Here is a 6,170-nt window from a genome sequence, read left to right as displayed (position 1 = left end):
TTTAGGGCCAAATAGCATTCTAGTTTGCTCAGATTTTTTGTAAAATCTTTCGTATGTGTCAAGTAATTATCTTTTTGTTTTCTCATGATTTGGTTGGCTCTAATCGTGTTGCTTTCCAGGGGCTATGTTGGGTCGATTTGTGGTGTGAACAGAGCCCCAGGACCAGCTTGGATTAGGGGGCTCTTCTCCATGTTAATTTCTCTGTAGGTGATGGCTTTCTCGCTCCCCCTCTCTTTCTATTCTCTCTCTCGGTCCCTCTCTCTCTGCCTCCCTCTCTTTCTCTCGCTCCCTCGTCACTCTCTCTATCTCGCTCTCTCGCTCCCCCTGTCTCTCTCTCTCTCATTCTCGCTCTCTCTCTTTCTCTCGCCCCCTCCTCTCTCTCTCTTTCTTTCTCCTTCTCACTCCCCCTCTCTTTCTCGCTCCCCTCTCTCTTTTTCTCTTTCTATATCTCTCTTGCTCTCTCTCTCTCTCCCCCCTTTCTCTTTTTCCCCCTCCCTTCTCACTCTCCCCCCCTCCTCTCGACCCCCCCCCCCCTCTCTCTCTCCTTCTCCCTCTTTCTCGCTCCCTATCTCTTTCTCTCGCCCCCCTCTCTCTCTTTCTCCTTCTTCTCACTCCTTCTCTCTTTCTCGCTCCCCCTCTCTCTCGCGCTCTCTCTCTTTCTCTCGCTCCCGTCTCACTCTCTCTCTCTCTCTCTCTCTCATTTTCCCTCTCACTCTCTCTCGCCCCACCTCTCTCTCTCTCTCTCTCTTTCTCCTTTGTCACTCCCCATCTCTCTCTCTCGCTCCCTCTCTTTCTCGATCTCTCTCTTTCTCGATCCCTCTCTCGCTCCCCATCTCTCTCTCACGCTCCCTCTCTCTCTCGTTGCCCCATCTCTCTATTTCTCTCTTGCTCCCCTCTCTATCTCTCTCTCTTTCTCTCATGCTCCCCCTCTCTCTCTCACCCCCATCTCTCTCTCTCTCTCACTCTTTCTCCTTCTTTTAAATTTTTTTATTTTTATTTTTGCATTTTCCAATTAAGAACATTCAAAACAAAAGTGAAAAGATATTAGACAACGATAGGACAAAGTGACAGTAACAGACGAGTGTAACAAAAAATAATAATAATAATAATTATATAAACAAACATACAATAAGAAAAATTATAATAACGAGACATTGGATCACCTGCCGTAGGCTACATATTATACATTACGTGTGAAACATTATGTGAGGTTATATATAGATTCAATCAATGAGATGTGGGGGGAGATTCTCCATATAGTCGAATAAAAGGTTGCCAAATTCTGTAAAATGTCTTTAACTTATTCCTCAAGCAGTAAGTGATTTTCTCCAAAGGGATACAACTATTAACTTCCAATAGCCACATTGCAACTGGCAGGGAGGAATCCAATTTCCATTTCAAGGCAATACATTTCTTGGCAATCGCTAGCAATATTTCTGTTCGTTTTATAGTATGGCTTTGCCTAAGATTGGTGTTAGTAAAGTTACCCAGTAGACAGACCTCCGGGTCTAAAGGGAATGCAACCCCGTGAATTGAGGATATGGTATCGCATACCCCCTGCCAGAAACCGTGTAGTTTTGAACACTGCCAAGTGGAATGGAGGAATGTCCCTTCATCTGAGCCACATCTAAAACATAGGGAGGAGATATCTGGGTTGAACTTGTGTAGTCTAGATGGGGTGATATAGAGCTGATGGAGGAAATTAAACTGGATCAGTCTGTATCTGGAGTTCAATGTGGATGTAACACCATCCCTGCATAGGTCACTCCATAGATCCTCATCAAGAACAATACCCAGATCTTTTTCCCATCTAAGTCGGGGTTTATCTAGCCCAGGCAGTGTTAGTCCTGACATAAGAGCATCGTATACACAGGAAATGGTCTTGAACAGTGGTTGGTCTGCGTGGCAGAGTTGTTCAATAGGTGACATCTTAGGTAGGTTCCATTGTCCCTTGAGAGTCACCCTAATAAAGTTTCGTAGTTGTAGGTAGCTAAAGAAGTCCCTGTTAGGCAAGTGGTATTTCTGTTTCAGCTGATCAAAAGACATAAGAACTCCCTCCTCGTAACAATGTTCCAGAAGAGTGATCCCCTTATCAGACCATGGTCTAAAGTTACTATTCTGGAAAAACATAGGGATCAATCTATTGTTCCATAAAGGGGTTTTAGGGGAAAGGAATCCCCCTCGTCTGAACAGCTCATGCAGTTTGCACCATGCCAGGACAGAATGTATGATTAAAGGGTTGTCTGTGATGGTTTTTATAGATTTTCTGTCCCATTTGTAAAACAATTCTGCCCCAGTGTCATCATTTACCTCAAGCTTTTCAATGTTCAACCATGAGGGAGAGGGACCATTGTCAAACCTCTGAGCCAGAAACCTAGACTGTGCAGCCCAGTAGTACATTCTAAAATTGGGGAGGTTTAAGCCCCCTTGACTGTAATCAAGGGTCAGTTTGTCATTTCACGTTCTTAAAACAAAGTGGTGATCCTAACTGACCTAAGACAGGGAATTTTTACTAGGATTAAATGTCAGGAATTGTGAAAAACTGAGTTTAAATGTATTTGCTCAGGTATATGTAAACTTCCGACTTCAACTGTACACATTGCCAAACCATACTTTTGAGATTAAGTGATACATTTACAATGTTCATATAATTAAAATAATATTATTAGAATAATAATAATCAATCATTAACAACAATAGGTAAAGTCCCGCCTTATCTCTGCTCGCTGGTCAACATAGCTGCACCCACCCGTAGCACGCGTTCCAGCAGGTACAGTGCCTTGCGAAAGTATTCGTTCGGCCCCTTGAACTTTGCGACCTTTTGCCACATTTCAGGCTTCAAACATAAAGATATAAAACTGTATTTTTTTTTGTGAAGAATCAACAACAAGTGGGACACAATCATGAAGTGGAACGACATTTTTTGGATATTTCAAACTTTTTTAAACAAATCAAAAACGGAAAAATTGGGCGTGCAAAATTATTCAGCCCCTTTACTTTCAGTGCATCAAACTCTCTCCAGAAGTTCAGTGAGGATCTCTGAATGATCCAATGTTGACCTAAATGACTAATGATGATAAATACAATCCACCTGTGTGTAATCAAGTCTCTGTATAAATGCACCTGCACTGTGATAGTCTCAGAGGTCCGTTAAAAGCGCAGAGAGCATCATAAAGAACAAGGAACACACCAGGCAGGTCCGAGATACTGTTGTGAAGAAGTTTAAAGCCGGATTTGGATACAAAAAGATTTCCCAAGCTTTAAACATCCCAAGGAGCACTGTGTAAGCGATAATATTGAAATGGAAGGAGTATCAGACCACTGCAAATCTACCAAGACCTGGCCGTCCCTCTAAACTTTCAGCTCATACAAGGAGAAGACTGATCAGAGATGCAGCCAAGAGGCCCATGATCACTCTGGATGAACTGCAGAGATCTACAGCTGAGGTGGGAGACTCAGTCCATAGGACAACAATCAGTCGTATATTGCACAAATCTGGCCTTTATGGAAGAGTGGCAAGAAGAAAGCCATTTCTTAAAGATATCCATAAAAAGTGTTGTTTAAAGTTTGCCACAAGCCACCTGGGAGACACACCAAACATGTGGAAGAAAGTGCTCTGGTCAGATGAAACCAAAATTGAACTTTTTGGCAACAATGCAAAACGTTATGTTTGGCGTAAAAGCAACACAGCTCATCACCCTGAACACACCATCCCCACTGTCAAACATGGTGGTGGCAGCATCATGGTTTGGGCCTGCTTTTCTTCAGCAGGGACAGGGAAGATGGTTAACATTGATGGGAAGATGGATGGAGCCAAATACAGGACCATTCTGGAAGAAACCCTGATGGAGTCTGCAAAAGACCTGAGACTGGGACGGAGATTTGTCTTCCAACAAGACAATGATCCAAAACATAAAGCAAAATCTACAATGGAATGGTTCAAAAATAAACATATCCAGGTGTTAGAATGGCCAAGTCAAAGTCCAGACCTGAATCCAATCGAGAATCTGTGGAAAGAACTGAAAACTGCTGTTCACAAATGCTCTCCATCCAACCTCACTGAGCTCGAGCTGTTTTGCAAGGAGGAATGGGAAAAATGTTCAGTCTGTCGATGTGCAAAACTGATAGAGACATACCCCAAGCGACTTACAGCTGTAATCGCAGCAAAAGGTGGCGCTACAAAGTATTAACTTAAGGGGGCTGAATAATTTTGCACGCCCAATTTTTCAGTTTTTGATTTGTTAAAAAAGTTTGAAATATCCAATAAATGTCGTTCCACTTCATGATTGTGTCCCACTTGTTGTTGATTCTTCACAAAAAAATACAGTTTTATATCTTTATGTTTGAAGCCTGAAATGTGGCAAAAGGTCGCAAAGTTCAAGGGGGCCGAATACTTTCGCAAGGCACTGTATATGAAATACAAATGGTGCCTCTAGAACGGGGACTGGAGGGAGACACTGGAGGCTCCGGACTGGAGAGCGTCACTGGAAGCTCCGCACTGAAGGGCACCTTTGGAGGCTCCGGACTGGAGGGTGTCGCTGGAGGGTCCGGACAGGAGGGCGACTCTGGAGGGAGGAGACGCAGAGACAGCCTTGTGCGTGGGGCTGCCACAGGGCCCATCAGGCTGGGGAGACCTACAGGAGGCCTGGTGTGTAGAGGAGGCACCGGATGAACCGGGCTGTGGGGGAGCACTGGAGCTCTGGTGCGCAGCCTTGGCACCACTCCTCCAGGCTGAATGCCCACTTTAGCCCGGCCCCTCCAGAGTACAGGCACAGGTCGAACCGGGCTGTGGGGGAGCACTGGAGATCTGGTGCTTACCACTCGCACCTCTCCGAACCGGCGCACCAGAGCTGGATGCCCACTCTTGCATGGCACTTGCGGGGGGCTGGCATATAGCTCTCCGGGCTATGAGCTCGCACTGGAGACACCATGCGCTTTACCGCAAAACACGGTGCCTGACCAGTACCACGCTGCTTCCGGTAAGCACAGGGAGTTGGCTTAGGTCTATCGCCTAAAACATTTGGGGCTGCCTCTTGTGCCTGCTGCGCTGCCTTGCCTCATATCGCCGCCTCTCAGCTTTAGCTGCCTCCAGCTCCTTTTTCGGGCGGCGATATTCCCCAGCCTGTCTCCTGGGTCCCTTTCCGTCCAATATCTCCTCCCATGTCCAGGAATCCTGAACCCTCTGTTCCTCCATGCCACGCTGCTTGGTCTGTTGGTGGTGGGTAGTTCTATAACGGGTGCGGGCTTCTGTCACAATGCCTGGAGTGGTGGGTGTGGAGTCAAACACAGAGATTAGAGGATACTGGGAAAACCAGACTTTATTAGGTTTCCAAAGCTAACACCCAAAACAACAAGCGAAATTAGTCACAAACTTGTCCAACCCAACACAGGGCACAAACGGACAGGAACACAACACACACAACCTGACTAACAGAAAACAACTACCCACAAAAACCATGTGTGAAAAAGCTACCTAAGTATGGTTCCCAATCAGAGACAACGATAGACAGCTGTCCCTGATTGAGAACCATACCCGGCCAAAACAAAGAAATACAAAAACATAGAAAAAAGAACATAGAATGCCCCCCCAAATCACAAAAATATAGACATAAAAAGCTCTCTAAGGTCAGGGCTTGACACAACCTAAAACTTCTTAACTGGGAATATTGAAGACTCATGTTAAAAGGAACCACCAGCTTTCATATGTTCTCATGTTTTGAGAAAGGAACCTAAACGTTAGCTTTTTTACATGGCACATATTGCACTTTTACTTTCTTCTCCAACAGTGTTTTTAAAATTTTATCCCAGCCCCCGTCCCGCAGGAGGTCTTTTGCCTTTTGGTAGGCCGTCATTGTAAATAAGAATGTTTTCTTTAACTGACTTGCCTAGTTAAATAAAGGTACAAATAAAATAAAATAATCATAAATAAAATCACTCTCTGTCCAGACATCTGTTTCATCTCCTGCTTCAGGCTGACTGTGGCTCCCGCTGACCTGGCCCGGTCAAGCAAAACTCTCTCATCACCAGGCCAGTTTCAGGTCAAAGCAGGTCAGAGGAAAGTAGAATAGAGGAGAGGAAGGGACAGGAAATGACATTTAATGGCACTGACTATCTAACTATAGGAAATCAATGATCAATAGAGAGAGAGAGAGAGAGAGAGAGAGAGAGAG

The sequence above is a fragment of the Oncorhynchus kisutch genome, linkage group LG17 (genome assembly GCF_002021735.2).
Source record: "Oncorhynchus kisutch isolate 150728-3 linkage group LG17, Okis_V2, whole genome shotgun sequence".
In the NCBI taxonomy this organism is placed as follows: Eukaryota; Metazoa; Chordata; class Actinopteri; order Salmoniformes; family Salmonidae; genus Oncorhynchus; species Oncorhynchus kisutch.
Note: the sequence above shows the minus strand (reverse complement) of the source record.